General features: G+C 38.6%; 3 long non-coding RNA genes across 12 annotated transcripts in view; 1 reads left to right on the top strand and 2 right to left on the bottom strand.

Moving 5' to 3' along the window:
- Nucleotides 1-14995, bottom strand: part of LOC310893715 — a 31149-nt gene extending 16154 nt beyond the window's left edge. Inside the window, exons 1-8 of one of the 10 annotated variants that reach the window (XR_014579229.1) lie at nt 14804-14976; nt 14502-14620; nt 14247-14379; nt 11073-11195; nt 9820-9872; nt 8930-8979; nt 7934-8053; nt 5573-5885 (exon numbers count right to left, since the gene is read on the bottom strand). This is a non-coding gene — a long non-coding RNA (uncharacterized lncRNA). Of the gene's footprint in view, nt 1-5572; nt 5886-7933; nt 8054-8929; nt 9076-9819; nt 9873-11072; nt 11196-14246; nt 14380-14501; nt 14700-14803 lie in introns of those variants that run through there. The other 9 variants (XR_014579227.1, XR_014579231.1, XR_014579232.1 and 6 more) reach the window with 9 other exon arrangements.
- The window catches only part of LOC310893717, a 116518-nt gene extending 98178 nt beyond the window's left edge, over nt 1-18340 (bottom strand). The window contains exon 1 of the long non-coding RNA XR_014579238.1: nt 16857-18340. This is a non-coding gene — a long non-coding RNA (uncharacterized lncRNA). The remainder of the gene's footprint in view (nt 1-16856) is intronic.
- Nucleotides 15440-16468, top strand: LOC310893716. The gene is made up of 2 exons (XR_014579237.1): nt 15440-15536; nt 15613-16468. It is a non-coding gene; the product is annotated as an uncharacterized lncRNA (long non-coding RNA).
- Nucleotides 18341-19437: the final 1097 nt, after the last annotated feature.

Below are 19437 nucleotides of genomic sequence, written 5' to 3'. Positions count from 1 at the left end.
GATTGATCATTTGCTGTTGACCACATTGTTTCATGTAACTCTTTATTCAGGAGAAGATGCCTTAGCATTACTAGTCATCCAAAGTGTAGGGCTATCAAACCAAGCAAGCATGAGTGGATGATACCAGTTTTAGTTTCCCAGCATTCTAAAGTTTGCATTGGCATCATTGAAAAAGATACCGGAGAAACAAAGTAAAGCCTCAGTACAAAAGGACTTTGCTATGCATGAAGCATGCAAAGAGTGCCAAGCATCATCAGTCATTTTCTCAAAATCTTTATCAAAATAAGCTTAGTTCCCAGACTCATACACAGACAATTTTTTTTTTCCATTGGAGACCAGTTAGGAGGAGCAATGACTACAGTGATCCTTGTAAGAGTCTAGATTTTGGCTTTAGGAAAATAAGGACTCAGGCTGAGCATGCACTCCAAGGTCTCATTGCTTCAGTTCAGCCAGCAAAACAGAAAAGATGAGACAAATGAAAGATCTACTAGTACTTTAATTAAGCTGATGACTCAGGTATTTTCTCTTGTAATTGTAGACTGACCAGAACACTTTGCCAGAGGATTTCTAGCTGTTCCAACCTGCCTAACCCATCTGTAGTATTTATAATTATTTGTATGCATACAAAAGAAAACAATGAGATGCACACAAATCTGTCTTGCTCAGGTGAATCTCAAGGAGCACATCATAAAACAAATGTTCATCAGTTATAGAACTCTGGGGTTTTGTTACGAGTGTGTACTATTTCTAGGTGTCTGCCACCAAACCTGGGCTGTTGAAAAGCAAAAGAAACAAGAAGAGAAGAAAAAGAAAAAAAATACAGTGAACTAAAATACCCCCAGATATTGTTAGGTTTTCAAAACCTAATTCCAGATTTAAAATTAGTCTCCAAATGTCTCAGAAGCTTGAATCTTCTTGTTCTCTACATATTCCATCTAAGCGTTTGGTGTCCTTTTATGCCTTTCCCATAATTTCACAGGATCCTATAAAACACATAGCATTTCCAAAGCACTTGCATGTCACTGGACCAAACTCAAAAGTTCCTGCTGTTCTTGCTTGTCCAAAACATGCAATCTTAAAAGGAGTTTTGTTCAAAAACAGACTGAAGAGGGACCTGCAAATTCCACCCACCCAGCAGTTTCTCTGTGCTGAGCAGATAGGCGGCACAGCTGTCAATTTTTCAGATCTGTGGTCTGAGGCATGCAGCCTGGGAGCTACATATCTCAACACTCCATCCTGCTTTTCTATAAGAGATGAGAGAGGCTGGGAAGATAACATCACTTGAAAAATGACTAAAATTATTCCTCCACCCAGATGATTTATTTGAACTGATAGCGATACGTTTTTCTTCTACACTGTTGCAGTATTATGCTTCTGCAACACAATAATCTCAGCTCTGAGCGCTCTTGGAGCAACAGCAGTGCAGCTTCAAACCTGTAACTGTTTATCCTTATTGGCATATCATTTCGTCTGTTCTCCTCCATTATCACATGCATCTTGATTTCAGTCTCCCTGACAAATCAAACACATTTTAGTCTCAGACAGAAGAAGGATTTCTTAATGTTTCTGTTGCTCAGAGCACAGCTTGTAACGTTACCGTGTCTCGAGCATGCCATAAACGTGGAATCTCTCTCAAACTGTGGAGCAGAGCCAAGACGAGATCAGAGCCACAGCAGCAGACAATATTTTATGCTCCAATTATCTAATACTCGACATTTTCATTCTGGAAAATTTCTAATTCAACAGCTTATTAAATGAAAAGTTTGTTACACTGCAGACATTAATGAGGCTTCTTTTACAGAATATATTTGTAAGTACTGCAAGGAAGCTTAATTAACAACATCCTTCTCTAGTCTTTTGTTAAATTCCTTCTAATTTAATTTATATGTTAAAGAATATATTCACTTGTATGGTTCTACTAGTGAATTAGGCAAAGATGTCTGATTGCATGATAATTAGAGAGATAGTGACCCTTCAGTACCTTGGAATATGGTACTTTTGTATTTAAATTTTAAAGTTCCACAAAATCTTTCATAGATTAAGAAAACTTTAAAAAAATTAAGCAAAGATTTTAATCAAAGATGAGTGGTACTGAAATTCTGTTCAATGACCCCCTCTGTTTATGCTTTCAGCAGATGAAAACACTCAGCTGAAAAGTGTAAAGCGACATCTGAGCTGCATTTCTTTTTTGTTGTTCTGTTGGCTTTTTTTTGTCTGAATATCAGTGGAGACATGTAATGTTTATAACCAATGAACACAATAAACACATTTGTGGCACTTCAAGAAAATTCATAACATTAGAAGACGTATGTATTGACAATTATACTAACAATAATATCTTAGGAAAGGCAGGTAAGTTCCACCACCGCTCTTCATTTTGCTCAAGGATACAGGAGTAGATGCAGAGCTGGGGGGGGAATGAAAATTAAGCCTCTTTACCTAATGGAGATACCTTTCTCCAGAATGTGAGATTGACAACAAAGGCCTGGTTTAGACATTTTGAATCAACCTCTTGGGGAATCTCATTTTCCACCAATGACTGAAGAAAACACAAGTCACCCTCCCTGGGCTGAAGCTAGTTTTTCTGTAAATATCTATCAAGATAATTATATAGACAATAGTCCAACAGAACAGAGTCTGGTATTAACTTTTCTATTGAACTTAGTGCTACAATACCTTAACATTTTCTAACTACTTAAGTGAAGATAATCTTATTTTAGTATCATATAAATCCAGGGGAATCTTGGCACTGTATTCAGTGCAAGGTAAAAGGGACCTATATCAGAGTAACAACGTTACTTAGGTTATTTCCCATATGAAAGTGAAACCTCAAAGTAAACCAAGTACCTGTGTACATTTATTTTAGTTACTCTATCTATGGGATATTATTAAAAAAGACTTTAAAGAAAATTTATGCAGTTTTACTGCAATTTCCTTTTTTACCCAACACTCACTTCCAAACCTTTTGAAATATATTATGTTCAATTAAATTCTTTACCATCTTGCTCCTTAAAATTAACTAGGACTGAATTTTCAGTGTTATGCCTGGCCCTACATTTAATTACCCACACTTATATTCTAAGACACCATGCTGATTTCTGCCTAGAGGAAATGACCTAGGATCATTGGAAGCATATGAAGTTCATTTTAAGATGGAGCAATAACTTATATTAGAGGATGTAAAAGGTCTTAACCTCCAGTCCTTCAACATACTGCAGCAAAAAGTTCCCCTTTTTTAATTAAAAAGAAAAAAATACCATCTGCAATGCATTTTTCCCCCAAAGTCACTTAACAGTCTTTAAAGAAAAAGTGTCTCCCTGGCTAAATGACTGTGCATAAGTGTGTATACATATATAGAAGGCATCTTTCAGCTTGGCTAGCTGGCTTTGCTGGTTGTTCTGGGCATTAAATTTCCTTTGTGTTGCAGCCTTTCAGAATGTTCTAAAGCACAATCTTTATTTCTGTTAATTTTTCACTAGAAATAAAATAAAAATAAAATAGGGGACACACAGACACACACACTTTCCCCAGTGTAAAGTCTTTCCAGATCTCCATCTTGCTTGAAATTCACTGCTAAAAATGTCTGACAGTTTCTGGAAGCACAGCTAGATTTGGTTGGCGGTTGCCAGTTCACAAAAACACGGTGCCTGCCTCTTCAAAACATAAATAAATGTGTGCAACTATCATACTGATTGTTTAGCGCTAGTCAGAGCATTGTGTTTGATTTTAGGGAACTAGTATAAGTTGGTTACTCAGAATATGAATTTTAGAAATGCTTCAGGAAATGAACAGACTTGCAGATCAATTTTGTCAAGTCATTATCATCTAATGAAATGCTGAGTTATTGACGCTTTCCGTTAAGAGCACTCTTTCTGGAATTTATACACTACTAACTCAGTAAGCTTGCAAGGACTGATCCTGACAGTGCTATAACCTTTCCTAAAACAGCAGACTGAGCTTTAGAGGCAGAGGCAATTGTATTTTGCCTTTGAATTATCAGGCCAGGATGTTCCAGCATAAATGATTATTGTAGGCAGGTTAGTCAAAGACTAAACCAAGGGGTACGCAAATACCTTGCAAAAAACATTGGCCTCTACTGAGAACATGTGATGGCAGCTCTGCAATGAGAAAATCCATAGGAGCAAGTTAGAACTGGAAGTATATTAAAGAGACTCCAAGAATACCTGGTCTCAAACAATGTAAATCTTAAAAGATTAACAGCTACACCTTAATTTGGCCTTGCAAACATCTAAGTGGACATCACCAGAACAGGTTATCACAAGAACTACTGGAAGGAAGGGCTTTCTGGTTAAGTTTATCATGGACAAAAAATTCTTATTTGGACAGCTGCAAATTTCCAGCATTTCCTGATTTTACCTGGTCAGTGAAACAAAAATACAGAGGCCTGCAGCTGCATTAGACATCAACTGTTAAAGACTTATAAGCTTGTTAACATCAAGGTCTTTCCCCTGTTTCAATATCTAGAATTCCTGGCCTCACATCTTTTTTCCACTAATCCTCCAAAGCTGTCCCCCCATCTCAGACCTCTGTTCCTCCGTTGCTGTTCTCACTGCTGTTCAGCATACAGGAGAAAGACAAATGTCTGAAGCTCCTTCTACCTCCCTAGGGCTTCCTCAGCCAGCTCTGCTAGGCCCCATTGGCCCTGGGGCAGCAACCGCTCACGCTGGTTTCATCCTGTGCAGGTACTCCAACACATGGAGTCATGGTCATGGGCCCACGTAATGTGGAATGTATCAAATGCCTTACCTTACCCATAAAATGTGATGGGACAGAAAGAAGTTAAGATCAACTTGCCATTCAGCTACAGTCTAGACATAAAATCATTTTTAAGGATGGTCATTTCCTCCCTTGACAGGGGTATGTGAAACATAGTGGTTTAAATCTGAAAGAGTCCACCCTCTGCAGGAGTTTGTCCTGCATTCAAAATTTTGAAGAAGATACCACTGACTTCTTTTAATGTTTTCTTGCAAGTTTTGCACAAACTATTCTGACAGTGTTTCTACCAAAATCCTCCTGTCATCTCAAAACACACTTCAGGTCATTCTCCAAATATTTCCAGGCTTGCAAATCTCTCTTCAAGTCTGCTGCAAGTGCCAACCTTTACCAAGTTTGTCACAGTGCTGGCTGAGAAAGATTATACAAACCAGCAAAAATGATTTCAAGTTTCAAAAGAATAATTTATGTCCAGTCCGTGGTTTGGACAAAGTTTCAGGTCAGATCTTTATTTTGCCTCCGCCAGTTCCCATATTGCAGTTTATGACGGAAACCTGAACCAAGGAATGCTCTTAGAGCAGCTACAACCAGTCTGGACACAAAACACTAAAATCAAACTCAGAGATTTGTTTGTTCAAGAGCACTGGCTGAGCACCTTTACCATGTGTTAAATACAAGTTATTTGAAAGGCATTCAAAAGCTAAATTGAGCTTAGTATTACCTTTTAAGTTTTATGGGTTGTGGAAATTTTCCCTGCTTAATTATCAAAGCATTTTATGGCCTTCTACAATCTCCAGGAAAAGAAGGACAGAACAGAGAGGTGGGGGAGGCATCCGGATGAAAGCCTGACCTCCAAAGCTCCTGGGGAAGCGTAGCGGTTGTTAGCCTCCAAAAGCAAAACAGCGACCGCCCTTTCCAGGAGAGCTAAAGGCTTTGAAATTAGAAGCTGAGATGCAACAGCTGGAGTGACCTGCATGGCACAGGCCTGTAGTGCCCGAGACAATGCACCAGCCACAGCTCCTCCGCAGTGGAGCACTCAGGAGGATGGCTGAGGCCTCCTGCTAGCCTCCTCTGATGGCAGCTCCTCCACTGCCTCATGATCACCAAGAAAACAGGCATGCTGGCTTCAGATCACCGTGCTGTCTGGTCACCTAGTACAGAGCAACAGAACAAAGCGGCCTGTCTGTCTTATGAGCCTGGCTGAAACACTAAGCACCAAAGAGGGAAAAAAACAATTTTAATCTAATTATGGCCCAGGTTATACCTTTAATAGCCAAGGTAAACAACGCCAAAAGGCACTGATCTTCTCAGTCCCCATGGGCTAGGCTGAAGCAGCAAAACATCTGCAGAGCCTTTAGACCTGCCGGAAGCCACTGTCAAGGCCATGGAGAAGTGAACCAGGCTTTGCTAGAGGATCAGCCACACTCCAGGCAACTTGTTTCCTTTTCTGTGCCTTTCTTCACCCATTCTCCGAGTACCTCAATTACTGTGACAGCAAAGAAGGACTCCGTCCCTTTGTGTTTGCACAGTCCAGTATTACAAGGCCCTGCTACCCAGCCCTCCACTTACAAATACTGCAGAATCAAATAATCGAAGAATAAACTCTTCTAATGCTTATCGAAATCCCATTACACTCCTGAGGGAATTTGGTACCTAAGCTTTTTGGAAATCCTGCTGGGAATTTAACTGGATGTTGTATAACTAAGGCTCCTTAAAAACATCATGACCTTACTAGCCTATCCTTTGAAGATTTTGGCATTCAATAGCAGTGACTATGAAAGACTTTACAGTGAACCATAAATTAATTTCCAAGTTACAGTAATAAGGGAGTGTCACATTTATTCAGACTGCTTCCTTCCTTTTTCTATCAGAAAAAGTTAAACACCAAGCACTGTAAATAACCTAGGCACAGTTGCCAGCATCAAAGATTGGCCCAGGTTTTCAAACATTATTACAAGCTACTCGATGAGCTTCCTAATGCTGTTAGACAACCACCAACTCAACATTTTGGAAAGCACAGACTTGCTTAAGCACATATATTTCTTCCATAACACGTCTGAGTGGACAGTGGTTCTGACAGATGTATGTAATGCTGGTATTGATCAGGTAGGACAGCAATACAGCCACTGTGTTGCAGCCAGTTCACCCACCAACATGCATTTTGCACACAAGGCATAGGATTTACGTGTGCAAGAATTAGTGCAGTTTTAGGTGCTCAATAGGTGTCAGGTGCAGTTATTTACTGTATATCATCAGGAGCAGCACTCAAGAGCTTAATTAATACCCTCTGTACTCGTATTTCCCCACGTATGTCTGGTTTGTATCAAATCATGGTCCACTTCAAGCCAAGAAATTGAAGTGGCAGCAAGACATTTGCATTTTGGCTTCACAACAAAGATAGCCCACCACTCTGCAAGATCTAAATAAAAAGAGAAGGGATTTTCAAGCTGGCAAGAGTAACAGAGAATATGGCAGAGAAAGAAAAGCTATACAGAAAAACAATTATAAAAATTAACCTGAAGATGTCAAAGGATGCTTCTAATAAAATGTGCACATGACAACCAGGAGATAAATTTACAAAATATACTCTTAATTTTCACAAGGTATTTATACTGTCTGAAAACATTAAAATCTTGAGAAGTGAAACCCCCATCCCCTTAAAAAAAAAATCTGCCTAGCTACAGGCTTTTCCCAACACTTTCCTTCCACCTGCCTTCAGCCAGGCAAATAGGTTTGTGCCACATCACTGTGCTTTTACAAGAAACAGTCTGAGCAGCAAACTTCATGGTTTACTGAAGCATCAGAAAAAGTGAATCAGCTTTGTGGATATGTCAGTTGCGCTGCCTCCTAGCACTGATGGGCACTTACTAAAGAGGAAAGGAAAAAAGGAACAGCATGAACAGAAGGAAAGGGTCATATCCTGTAGGGTCTTTACTCCAGTCACATAGGCCTCCCTCCACTTAAGACACAGTCCAACTGAACTCAGGGAGACTTTTTATAAAGCAATGAGAAGGATTAAACCCTGTATCCAGCATCGTGAGAAGTACCTCAGCAGGACATCCCCTTAAAACTGAGAACTGACAGCAAAGGACAATACATTCAACCGCATGGACACCTCACTTAGACAACTCTAAGTCAGATAGCATTTACATTTAAAATGCCAATAAAAGATTCAGCCCACTGATTACAAGTGCTTCACCTGGACAAGGCAGCTCTTCCCTCCTCCTGAAAAGGTCAGACCATGATGAAAGGAGACAGTCTGTACTGTATGCCTTGAAGTGAGACGCCTTAGTAAGCGGATTTACCAGCTTGCACGCTTCTGAGAAAAAAATAAAAAAAATAGTGGCTATATCTATTAACAGGCAGGCCCAGAAAGCTTTCCTCTTCCCTCCCTGAGGAAAAGTGAAACCTTGGCAGCTAAAAATAGAGATAAACAAATACCTGGAAAAATGAGAAATGACAACAGAACAGAAAAATAAGATAATTTTAGGTTTCTAAAGACTAAAGGAATGTACATGCCAGGTATAGAGGCTTCCTCTAAAGTCAGTCCCTGGGAGGTTAAGGCTATAAGTCTAGACAGAGGAACTCATCCTGCAGCCTAGGGCTATTTAAGTAAACATGAAGGTGGCAAAGTCCCAAATCAGAATTTCTAGCTAGTAAAAAAGCAGGGCTACACACCAGCTTCACATCAAAAAGAAACAAGCATTTTTGCTCAATAGTAGCAAGAAGGTACTAAAATAAATTAAAAGACAAGCTACCTCCAAGTTGGTAAAAATATGCAGAGAAAAAAACATAAGTCATTTTTATTTGCTTTGAAAAGGTTTGCACTCTTTTGATTTTTCTGCTTTAGAAGGGAAAAAAAAGTCTTATAAAAGTTAACAACTTTGTCTTTAATATGATATAGTCTTCTAATACTGAAACATACGGCTAATCTTATCACAAAATTGGCAAAAGGTACCTTAAGTCTTGGAGATACACTACTTTTAGTAATTCCTTGTGTTGTTGGTTCAGTTTATGCACAATTCAAACAGCTGAATTATTTTTAATCAAGGACAAACCATTATAATGTCCCTTTACATCAGTCTTTGTATTTGTTATTGATAATTTCCTGTAGCATTAGCAAAGTTTTGCTTTTGACTTTTAGATTTTTTTGTTTATTTGTTTTTATATCAGGGATGCTTTCAGTTGTACATACCTGGTTCCTGTTCTGTGAGTCACAACAAGCATCACCTTTGGTGCTCCTGTCTTGAAAAAATGCTACCAGTAAGGCCACTGCTATAGAAATCATCAGCAGACCAGATGCTTCGGACCAGGGTGCTGCAGTGCACTTCAACACAACCTCTGTCACAGAGTGGAGACAGGCACCTGCTGCCCTCCTAGGTTGTAGCTAATCATACAACCTGTGCTCACCCCCAGCCTCTGAAGCTTAAATTCGGTAGTTTTACAGAGAGAAGCTAAGTGCTGAAAAAAATGGGAGTAGGAATATTTATCTTAGGAATATATAACATATGGCATTCTGAAAATGAAGTTATCTTTCCCGTGAGTTAGCCTCTGGAATGCAAGGGAACTTACCACTGCTGTCCAGCTAAGGGGAGGTACTTTTTTTTTTAAAATGTCATTCAGAGCTGTATTATTGTTGTAAAAGTATTTTTATCCCAACTGAAACTTGACCATCACCTCCACATCTATGACTAGAGTCTGCCAATTAAACGCAGTATATTTTCATTCATGCGGTCTGTTCAAAGCACTTCTTAATTTGCCTCCACACCGTTTACATTGTTATCAGTCCCGGTACAGCTCTCCACTAGCTGATTAGCAGGAAGCACAGGATGGTGAAATGGTCGGTCGTGACAGCCAGGTCACGTAGCAATAACAATATACCTTGTACTTTCAGCCACATCAACAAGGGGAAATAAGATTTGCTGACTACAGTGGTACTGGTTCCTTAGTCCAGCTGAAGGGCTGCATCACCTGCTTCTTTGTAAAGGGTCCCAGGCTTGATGCTCAGCAATTGACTACAGTAGATAATAGGGATAAAAATGACAGCAAAAGGATGAAGCGAAGGAAAAGAGCAATGATGCATACCTTTACAGTACCAGGTATGGTGTTGTATCTTACAGTTTAATGGCAGCAGCCCCCTACAAGCGTAGAATATATATATACATATACATGGCAATGCATATTTTCAGCCCCTACATATCTACAAGAAATGAATAAACAGCAGCAGTGGCAAGCCATAAGATTGTCACCTAGATAAGTTCTATAAGTCTAGTATTTCAGATTTCTGAAAATAGACTTTGGCTGTTTGATTCAACCATAAATCAGGATTCCCGTTAATCTGGCTTTAGAGTGGCTTTCCTGTGCAGGTTTGAGCATCTCAAAGGAATATACTGTTCATTGATTTATGGACTAGTCTTGCTGAAAAGTTGATTTACCATTGCTTTCTGCAAACAGTGAATTGCAGCTAGCTGGTTTCTCTGAATATGCAAAGCCTGTACTGTATATAAAGTTGGGAGAGTTTGACAGTTTGCAACTAAGTAAATCACACTGATCCCAGTGTTTGCCTTGAGATTTACAGTGCACACTATAATTTAGGCACCAATGCTGACCCACATAATACAGACAAACAGGAAAGTGTTTTGTCATCTTTTCATATATTATAGAACTACTTTAATTTATCAAAATTTTAGCACATTTTTTAACAAAACCCAATTTGAAAAGCACAAACAATAGCATCTAGAAATGGTTTCAAACTCAATTTGACAATAGTCTCAGCCAGTACATTTTAGCTCTTCAAGCAACCCCTAGGCTTCAAGAAGTTCCTTTTAGATTTCTAGCAATGCTTGCGTATTGTAACACAAGTCACTGCATACAGTCTCAATTAAAATAGCCACATCAGTGAGCATTAGCTTAGGAAAATTTCTAAAGCCCAGAATACACAAACAAACCATAAGTATTCTGAGACCAGTAGAAAAGACCCCAGTGGAGAATATCAAAAGTCACATTAGTTGTTCAATTGCTATTCTCTGTACATACTGCTGCTGTGCATTTGATACAAATACTGTCATATTTATTTTTTATGCCGATAAGACACAATCCTGCCATCAGCTAGAACTCTTTAACAGGTGTTTCAGAACAATACATCTACTCAGGGTCAGTCTGCCAACCCATTCACCGCTTTTTTACAGCTCTCGTCTAAGATGAATAAATGTTAAAACAGCCATTTCATAAGTGGCTGTATGAAAAAGGAGGGGGAAAAAGCGTGGTAAGTTCAGGATCTTCTTGCCTCATCATATGTTCATCCCACCATAAGTGAAAAACTCAGTTCCAATACTCACAGTGCATGGGAGAGGTCCAGAAGGCAGACTGGAGGGCTCTAGGCTGGCTGTCAACAACACCCTCCATTCCTCCAGGAGAAGAAGGAAAGCAAACCCACACAATGTCTGGGTGATTACTATTCCCTGAAACCGCCAGCAGAACAGAGGTCAGTGATCTCAGGGTGAGACAGGGTGTTGTCTTAACTTTTCTTAAAGAAAAATTGAGTAATATTCACAAATCTAGATTCTTTGCCTACAGAGGTGACCCAGCTGTCACCATACTGCAGATATCCAGTTAGTAGATATTTTTCTTTTTGCTTTTGTTTAATTTGGCAGACTATAACTTGACATGTTCTTTATAGTGACTTGTCCTACTTCTGGCAAGAAATGTGCACCTCATTGGGCAGTTGAATAATGAGGAAAGATTATCTCCTTTGTAGAAAATTGTGCCGCCAGTGTCACAATATTAAGCCAGAGTAATTTATAACTACTTGTCTCCCTTCTCCTTTAATTTTGGCCTGGACACTAGGTCTTTTATATCAACTTTCAAGCTATTTTTCATTTTAGGGGCTAATCTGTTTGGTTACTGAAGTGGAATGACAGAACACACCTGTGATCAAAGGCAAGGTAGATGGAAAAAACATCTCTCTGGTTCATGTATATATGTGAATTATCCTGACCCTGTAACACAGCGCTTCATATAAGTTTGGTCAATTATTAGACATTTTACAGTTATTTTCAGAACAAAGAAGCTATTGAGCAAGTTTGGCATGTGCTTGGTTCTTTATTAATTTAAACTGTCCCATGAAATGACTTGAGAGAGGTCAAATATTTTTAATAATAGAAAAAAATTAAAAGCCATCTCCTGTTTAAAAGAGTGTATTCACAGAGGCAAGAGCCAGAAATCATCATTCTTCAAGATGGAACAAGACCATCTCCTGCTACTCAAACCAACTGACCTATCAAGACACATTTCAGAGTAAAGAAATCACAGATTCAAGGCTCGCTGAGAGTTTTCAAGACTCAGATTAAAGTAATTCAGGGTTTTTCCCCAGGAGTACCTTTAAGTGCCTGTTTTATTCTAGTAGAGAACAAATGAAACTAAACTTTTAGTACTGCAGTTTTTCCACAGAGATGGAATTTCTCTCACCCAGTCACTTTTCATTAATTTCAACTACATCATGAGAACACTGACACAGGATGGGACTGTAGCACTTATGGAACCAAGCTAAGAGCCTCAATCCCAGCCCAGCACTTCAAATAGGCCCAAGACTGCTAGCCTTACACTTAATGTTCCTTTTAAATTTAATATATTCTCAAACCAATCTTTGGTTTGGTCTTCTATCTCACCCAGGGAGCATGGGAAGAAGAAAAATGGTGCAGAAGTAGGAATCACCTCTGAGCAGATTGTGAAGAACCTGGTTCTCAGTTTATCTCTGGTATATGTTGCTACTTCTGTCCCCTGTCAGATACCCAAGTCACGCTCCCCTTAACATTCTATTGAATCAGAACCTTCCTCCATTTGAAATTATAAATTGTTTGTGATTTTATTTTCCATTGCTATGGAGGTGACTACAGTGGAGCACAACGTGAAAGCAGCAAATGACAGAAACTTAATGAGCTCCTTAAAGGGAGAAAGAAAATGGTATATCTAGACGCATCTAATTATTTCCCATAGCTGAGTAACATTAAAATCATGTAGAAAATAGAGAATTTCAAAAAAAAAACCCACTAAATAAATAAATAAATAATAATAGGATTTCAACACCTCTTTCCCACTTTAATGAAGCACATTCAAAATATAAAATATTTGTCCAGAAGAAACAGAAAAGTGTATATATTCATTTGCCTGGGAAGTATAATCTTGCATTGTTACAAGACATGTTTTCAGCCCTTCATAGATAAAGGAGCCGCTTTCCCAACTCCTTGAATATGCTTTTTCCTCACTGCTATGTGGGCCTCCATCTCCCCCACCCCCAAAGGATAAGCAATAAAAATACATCCATCTTTTTCTCTATGGGATTATAAAAAACAGGTGTTAGAAATTCCAGAGTTGTTCACTGCAAATCATTATACCATCTATGTGAGCAGAAAACGTGGTCTTCTAAATACCATCCTATTCCAGTGTCATGAAATCCTTTCTACTAGCACAAAAAAATGAATATACAAGTCAAGTAAAATAACACTTCCAATGGTAAACAAAATCTATTTGTTTCAAGGCAATCTCATCCTGAGCTACCACTCTACAGCAAAGGAGAAGGTATTCTGACTGCACCACTCTCCGATACACCATAGGAATATTTCCTTCACAACAGTATAAAGAGTATCAATAGCAAGGTATCAGACAGCATCCAGAATTCTCAGTTCCTCTTTCTCACTGATCTGGTGCACAATAGCATCCAACAGTCATACAGCTCATAACTGCAACTTATACCGTATCTCCACATTGAGGACTGGATTCTGCCCCAAGAAAAAACAGGAGATCCCATGACTTTACAGAAAAGCGGAAAGGTGGAAGACAAGCTTTTGCCATTTTTTATTTGTGAGCAAGAAAAAAAAAAGAGTATTTTCTCAGTGATAAGATCAGTGAATTTTGGAGACAGTTTTTTGCTGTTGCAGAGGTGCCTGTAAACTGATAGTAGTTTATGTAAAATGATAAGTTTACAAATATTGGTCACACAAATCAAACTTCTGGAAAAAAAAAGAGAATAGAGCATTTTAAACAGAACTTTTTTTTAACTAATTTTTATTTCTGCATGTTCCTGTTCTATCTAGTTTTCGTTAAAGTCTGGAAGAAAAAAAAAAGTACAGATTATTCTTTTCATACCTTCACCCTGCTCGAAGTTAGAAAGCTTAGAGAAATGTTTGAGCAACTCTAAACAGGAAGAAAGAACTGTCAAGAACTCATTGCAAGTTTTGCTATGAAAAATCCAGTTCATCAAACTCAAGATTAGCAGTAGGAGGTAAGCACCCATTTCAACAGTAGCAGGTGTTTGGGTGTGAAGAAGTGGAAACTGAAAAAAGGGGAGAGGAGAATCCACTTAAGCCCAACAGTTCAGTAAGCAGTATATCCCCTTACTCTTAAGCACTATGAATCTATGAACCATGGACCCTGTAATGACTCACAAAATCAAACACCACAAAGGATTAAAAAAAAAAAGTGCTTATGATTTTCAGAGGCAGATCAGTTCTCACCTTCACTGAAGTTTTCCATCCAACTTCATTTGAACTGTATTGAACCAGACCCTGAAGAAGGACTATTTTCCCCAAGACCACAAGCTACCAATAGCTAAGCAGGCTAGATTTTGTCTCTCCTCTCTCTACTCCGCTACATTCAACAAAACTAACGTTTAATCTTTTTTTCTGTTAAAATCAAACCCAGCTTTTAACAAGCAGGCAGTTTCCAGTAGTATGTTTTCAAAAGGAAAATTCCCAAGAAGCTCTACTTACAATCAAGCCAACTTCTAGATTAGAGATCTAGATTAAGTAATTTGAAGAAGTTTCAAAGGAACATCAGTTTCTTCCACATGAATTCCCAAGTCTTTCCTCAGCTGCTCTTTGATAATCTTCTACAGTTGTTTTGTTTTGTTGCAGGAATGAAAAAGAAATTAAAAAAAGAAAAAGCTGGAGCTAGAAAAATCACTGTCTCTTTAAATACAAAAGGAGCACAAAGGAAAGGGAAAAAAACTATTTAATAGCATAAAGAATGACTTTCTGATGGCAAAACAAAGAGCACAAAGACTGAAAAACACCTTAGGCTTGCTGAGAGATGGGATGGAGGTAGAAGAGCAGGCAACTCACTTCATAGCTTGTTCTAGGAAGCAAAAGAAGAAACATTCAGTCTTTTAAGGCTAGCATTATTCACAAGAACTAAAACCCTATAGTGCTACCTATAAAGAGACATGAGCTTGTTCTGCCTATAATCTAGCTGACAAGAATCCCACAGCTGTGGTTAGTAGGGCACCAAGCCCAAGCTAATAAAGTTCAGCTGAGGAGCAGGGTATATTAGTTTAGGCCTAGTGCCATACTAGTTTGCTCTATGGCTTCTAGTCAGCTCAGAGCAAAGACAGAGTAAGCTCACATCTGCTTGCAAAAGATCACGTAGCCATTATTTTAGGTAAATACAAAAACATTATATTGGAGCTCTGAGTCTTCAGGCTTGTAGATGTACGGTAGTTAAAAGTTCCTTTGCTCTTGCAAACAACTCTGCCTCATCCGCGGGTTATGCTCGCTCTTGGTTCACCCACTTGAATAAACAGGTGTTTCACCCCATAGAAATGCAACCTAGTTTAAAAAAGAAAAACCACAAGTGCTGCAGCTATCCAAAGACACAGGGTTAAGAAAAATCCAAAAGACCTGGGACACATATTTCACTTAAGTGATCTACTATTTCAGATTTTTGAAAAAAATCTGTGGAAACAAGAGAAATGAGGATGAAGAAAATGTGCTAAACCTGCTAGTGCTGCCCCATGAGAACTTCACGTGGTATGTTAAGACGTGCTCACGCTCCAAAATGTTACATGTAATATGGTGTTATGTTATGCTCATGACATGTTTACAGCTCACAGCTCTAATACAGTGTTCTAAGGGAGAGACTGATGCAGTGGAGATGAGGAACAGGACCTGAGAAAACACCTGTCAACATTCACCTTTTGGAGGTTAATACCACTGGTCTGAAGTACTCAACTCCAGTTTGCAAGAATGATTAATATTCTGCCATGCTTTTTATAGGAGTAAGAGCTTACTGTGGCTGTCTTCAGAGCTGTCATGCTCCTACACCATAATTTAAATTGCTACTGCTCTTTTGACGTCTTGCTAAATTTCAGAAGCTTTTTAAGATAAAAGCTTGCAAAGCTCAAGGGAGATAAAAGTTGGTATCAATATCTAAATTACTCTTATTGTCTGCTGTGGATAAATTTCTTCTTTGGAGATTAGGCTTACAACCTCTAGGAAACAGGAGATCTTTCATCCTTTCAGTCCAAAACCATATTAACAGCAAGGGATTAAAATGTCTGTAAATTACCACAACTGCTCACATTACACTACCTGAGGAGAGAGCCTGCTTCATTCTTTTCTGTCACACCTGTACAATTGCTTCTCTCACACCTCTCATCCATGGAAGAATGGCAAGGTTAAATTTCCAGGACTGACTGAATCTCTGAGGTGTCTGTCAAGCAAGTAGGTGTGCAGGTCTCTACGGTAATGCATGTCAAGCTGTATATTGACACCTATATGACAGTCCCAGAACTGGGGAGCTACATTCAAATCTTCAGAATAATTCCCACTGTAGGAGTGATGCAAGGGAAGTATCTGCAGAGAAGCACACTGGTCATGAGATTGCAACACCAGACCGGGTGCAGGAAACTGGGCTCAGCCTCTTGTTCTGCCAAGGACTCCTGTGCAAGGGCAAATTCACTGAGCTCCTCTTCTCCCCTCAGTGAAGCACAGCATATAATCACACAAGTGTTCCCCATGCCTGAAGCATTAGGAATAAAAACAATCATGTGCACATGTGAGGTGTTAGATATTTATGTAATGATTTATTCTCACAGCCTGTGAATGCAGCGCAAGATTTAGAAACAACCTCAGAATGAATTCCTCTAGCCATTAGCTGGCAAACTCTTCACACCTGCTGCGTCCAGACACCATAACTAATTCATAAGCATTCAGTAACTTCTCTCATCCCCCCTGAGATTTACTGTAATTTTAGCATTGAGTACACTGCATCTGTGATTATGATTGAGAGAAACCCATCTGATTCTCACCAAAAAAAAAAAAAAAAAAGAACAGGCTCAAATCTCTTACCTGGTATTGATCAAAAGTCAGGAATGAGATTTCTGTGGCATTTACACAGTCTCATAGATTGAGAGAGATTCATGGGATTTGAAAAAGGAAGGCCCTGTTGACAATTATGTAAGATCATGAAGGCGACAGTGTGTTTGCTCCACCCAAAGCTGGAGTGACAGCAATGTGCTGGTTTGCATGCATTCTTCCCATGCCATGTACACGTCCAATAAAAACAGGTTTTAAGTCCGATCTCATATACGCTTGTTTTCACTGGGTAGAGTTACACTATTCAAGACTTCCGTCACAGTTAAGTGAGAGCAGAAATGTATTCCATCTCTATTTTTTATATTTTAAATAAGGGCGGAGGAAAATGGGGTGAGTTAGAAAACAATAAAAATTCCAGACCAGGATCCACTCTGAAAATTAAAGCCAGTTTTAAAAAGAATAAATAAATAAATAAATAAATAAACAAATAAATAAAACCTTTACATCTCTACCTCCCTATTTCTTCTGTAAGGTCTGACTGTACTGGTATTCCTTGTGAGGAAATGGAGAACAAAATCTGTGAAATTTCCATTTTACACAATTTCAGTTTGGAAAGCTTTGCTTTCCTCCACTTTTTTCTTCTGCAAAATTTGAAATTGAAAATTTGGTATAGAAAAACAGTAAAATGACATGCTTTGTTCTCCATGGAGTAACATTTGTCCTGAGTTAAGGTTTTTTATTCTAGAGTGGATATCTTTATTACAATAATAATTTTCATAAATGTATGAATTCTTAGTAAGAGAGGCCAATTTTCAATTTTGTATACAATTCTGGAAGAAAGACAAGAGTGTGGAGGCATTTTCACCTCTGCAAACCTGTTTTGTGACACTTAATATCAGTTTATTTTCTCCTACTAATTATGATACACACTTTTCACAGTCGTACTTTTGTGCTGATATTTACAAGGAGCTAGAGGACCAATTTTATATACTGTAGATCTGAAAATTACTCTTGGATTTAACACAGTCATTTAAATGCCAAGTTTTTGTGAAAGCCTCGCAAATGTCTTGGATTTGTAGTTCATGAAAAGTTTCATTCTTTGAAAGACTCTCTGAGTGCTCTTGCCAGCAAAGGGGTGGTAAAATGGTTTTAGCACTTCTGTGAATACTGAAGCGTAGATGATTAGAGATTATAATACACAGAACAAGACCTTGGAGAGTACATTGGATTTTAACAGCACTTGAAAGCTTAACTAGGAGCTGGTCAAAAAAAAAAAAAAAAGGAAAAAACAGGAGCTGGTCTTTTTTTGCACACAAATAAAAATGTGAAGAAAAAAAATAAAAAAAAAGAAAGAAAGAAAGAAAATATTTAGATTGAGAATGGTTGTAATGTCTCAAAGAAGATCAAGTCAGCCTGGTTAATGTTACCCATAAGGCAGAATAGTGGTTTGAGGCTACAGAATTAGAAATCTCATCAAACTGTGCCATGACATATCCCAAACTTTAAAATGCCCCAAAATTCACAAATATTCATAATAGAAATAATAGTGGAAAAGAGTGAAATCTCACTTTGAAATTTGCCTGTATTAGAATGAAGAGAGAATTACACAGAGAAAAGAAATACAAAGGGAGGGACACTAGGCTGTGGTAGCAGTGGTGGAGCAGCAATAACAAGTGGATGGGATATAGGTGGTAAATGTCAGGTAAACCCTCGAATCCTTGATGCCAGCTTCAGCCCAAAGAGGTTTCCAATAGGCTTCAAAACTGGGGTTCTGTATATCCCACACAGTGCTGTTATTTAGCCTGGAACTGAATTTTTGTCAGATATTTTTAGAGAGCTTTTGTACATGTTTTTCAGCTGACATCTGTGTGAGTCTGAAACTACAACTGTTGGATTTCCAGCCCTTTTGAAGACAACACTTCTAATTGGTAGTGGTATTGGTGGGACTGGAATGAGCTTCCTTCTGAAGTGGTGACACAACCTGAGATGTCTCTTCAAGGAGCCATACAAACATTACATACTTATGGAGAGAAAGGCAAAGAATTACAACAAGATCAGAAAGAGGCTAGAAAACAAGAGAGAGCGTTGAATGATGAATTCTCTGTGTAGCAGTCATCAGCAAGAACCTTGAAATGGTGCATTGCTTAACAAATATATTGTAGTATCTGTAAAAATGGGGAAAGGAACTGCCAGGTGATATAGTTATTTAGGTCTTCATCCAGGCCAGGGTGGACGACGAGGTCAGGCAAACCAGAACACAATGGTAAAACCAAATGTAAAACATAATAAACACCTCTTTGACAGGCAAAATGTAATCTAATCTTATACCTGACAAAGTCCTGACAACCATTTCAGTTGGAGGAAAGAGATTGTGAGGCACTGCAGATAGCTTGGAGAATAACTCTGTGTTCAGGGGCAGCCAAGAGCAAAGTGAATGTTACGCTTCATAAGGATGGGGAGGAGTAACCATCTCAGTGAGGGTATTGCAGGGAAGAGGTAGGTGTAGCCAAGAAGTGGATTCTCCTGTCAAGCAAGTTTAATAAAGACTGGAATAACTAACATTAGAAAAGTGGCAGGTAGTCTGGGATTTGATGGAAATATATAAAATATTGCA

The sequence above is a fragment of the Anser anser genome, assembly GCF_964211835.1.
Source record: "Anser anser genome assembly, chromosome: 2".
In the NCBI taxonomy this organism is placed as follows: domain Eukaryota; kingdom Metazoa; phylum Chordata; class Aves; order Anseriformes; family Anatidae; genus Anser; species Anser anser.
This window is presented reverse-complemented; position numbering and strand designations above follow the sequence as displayed.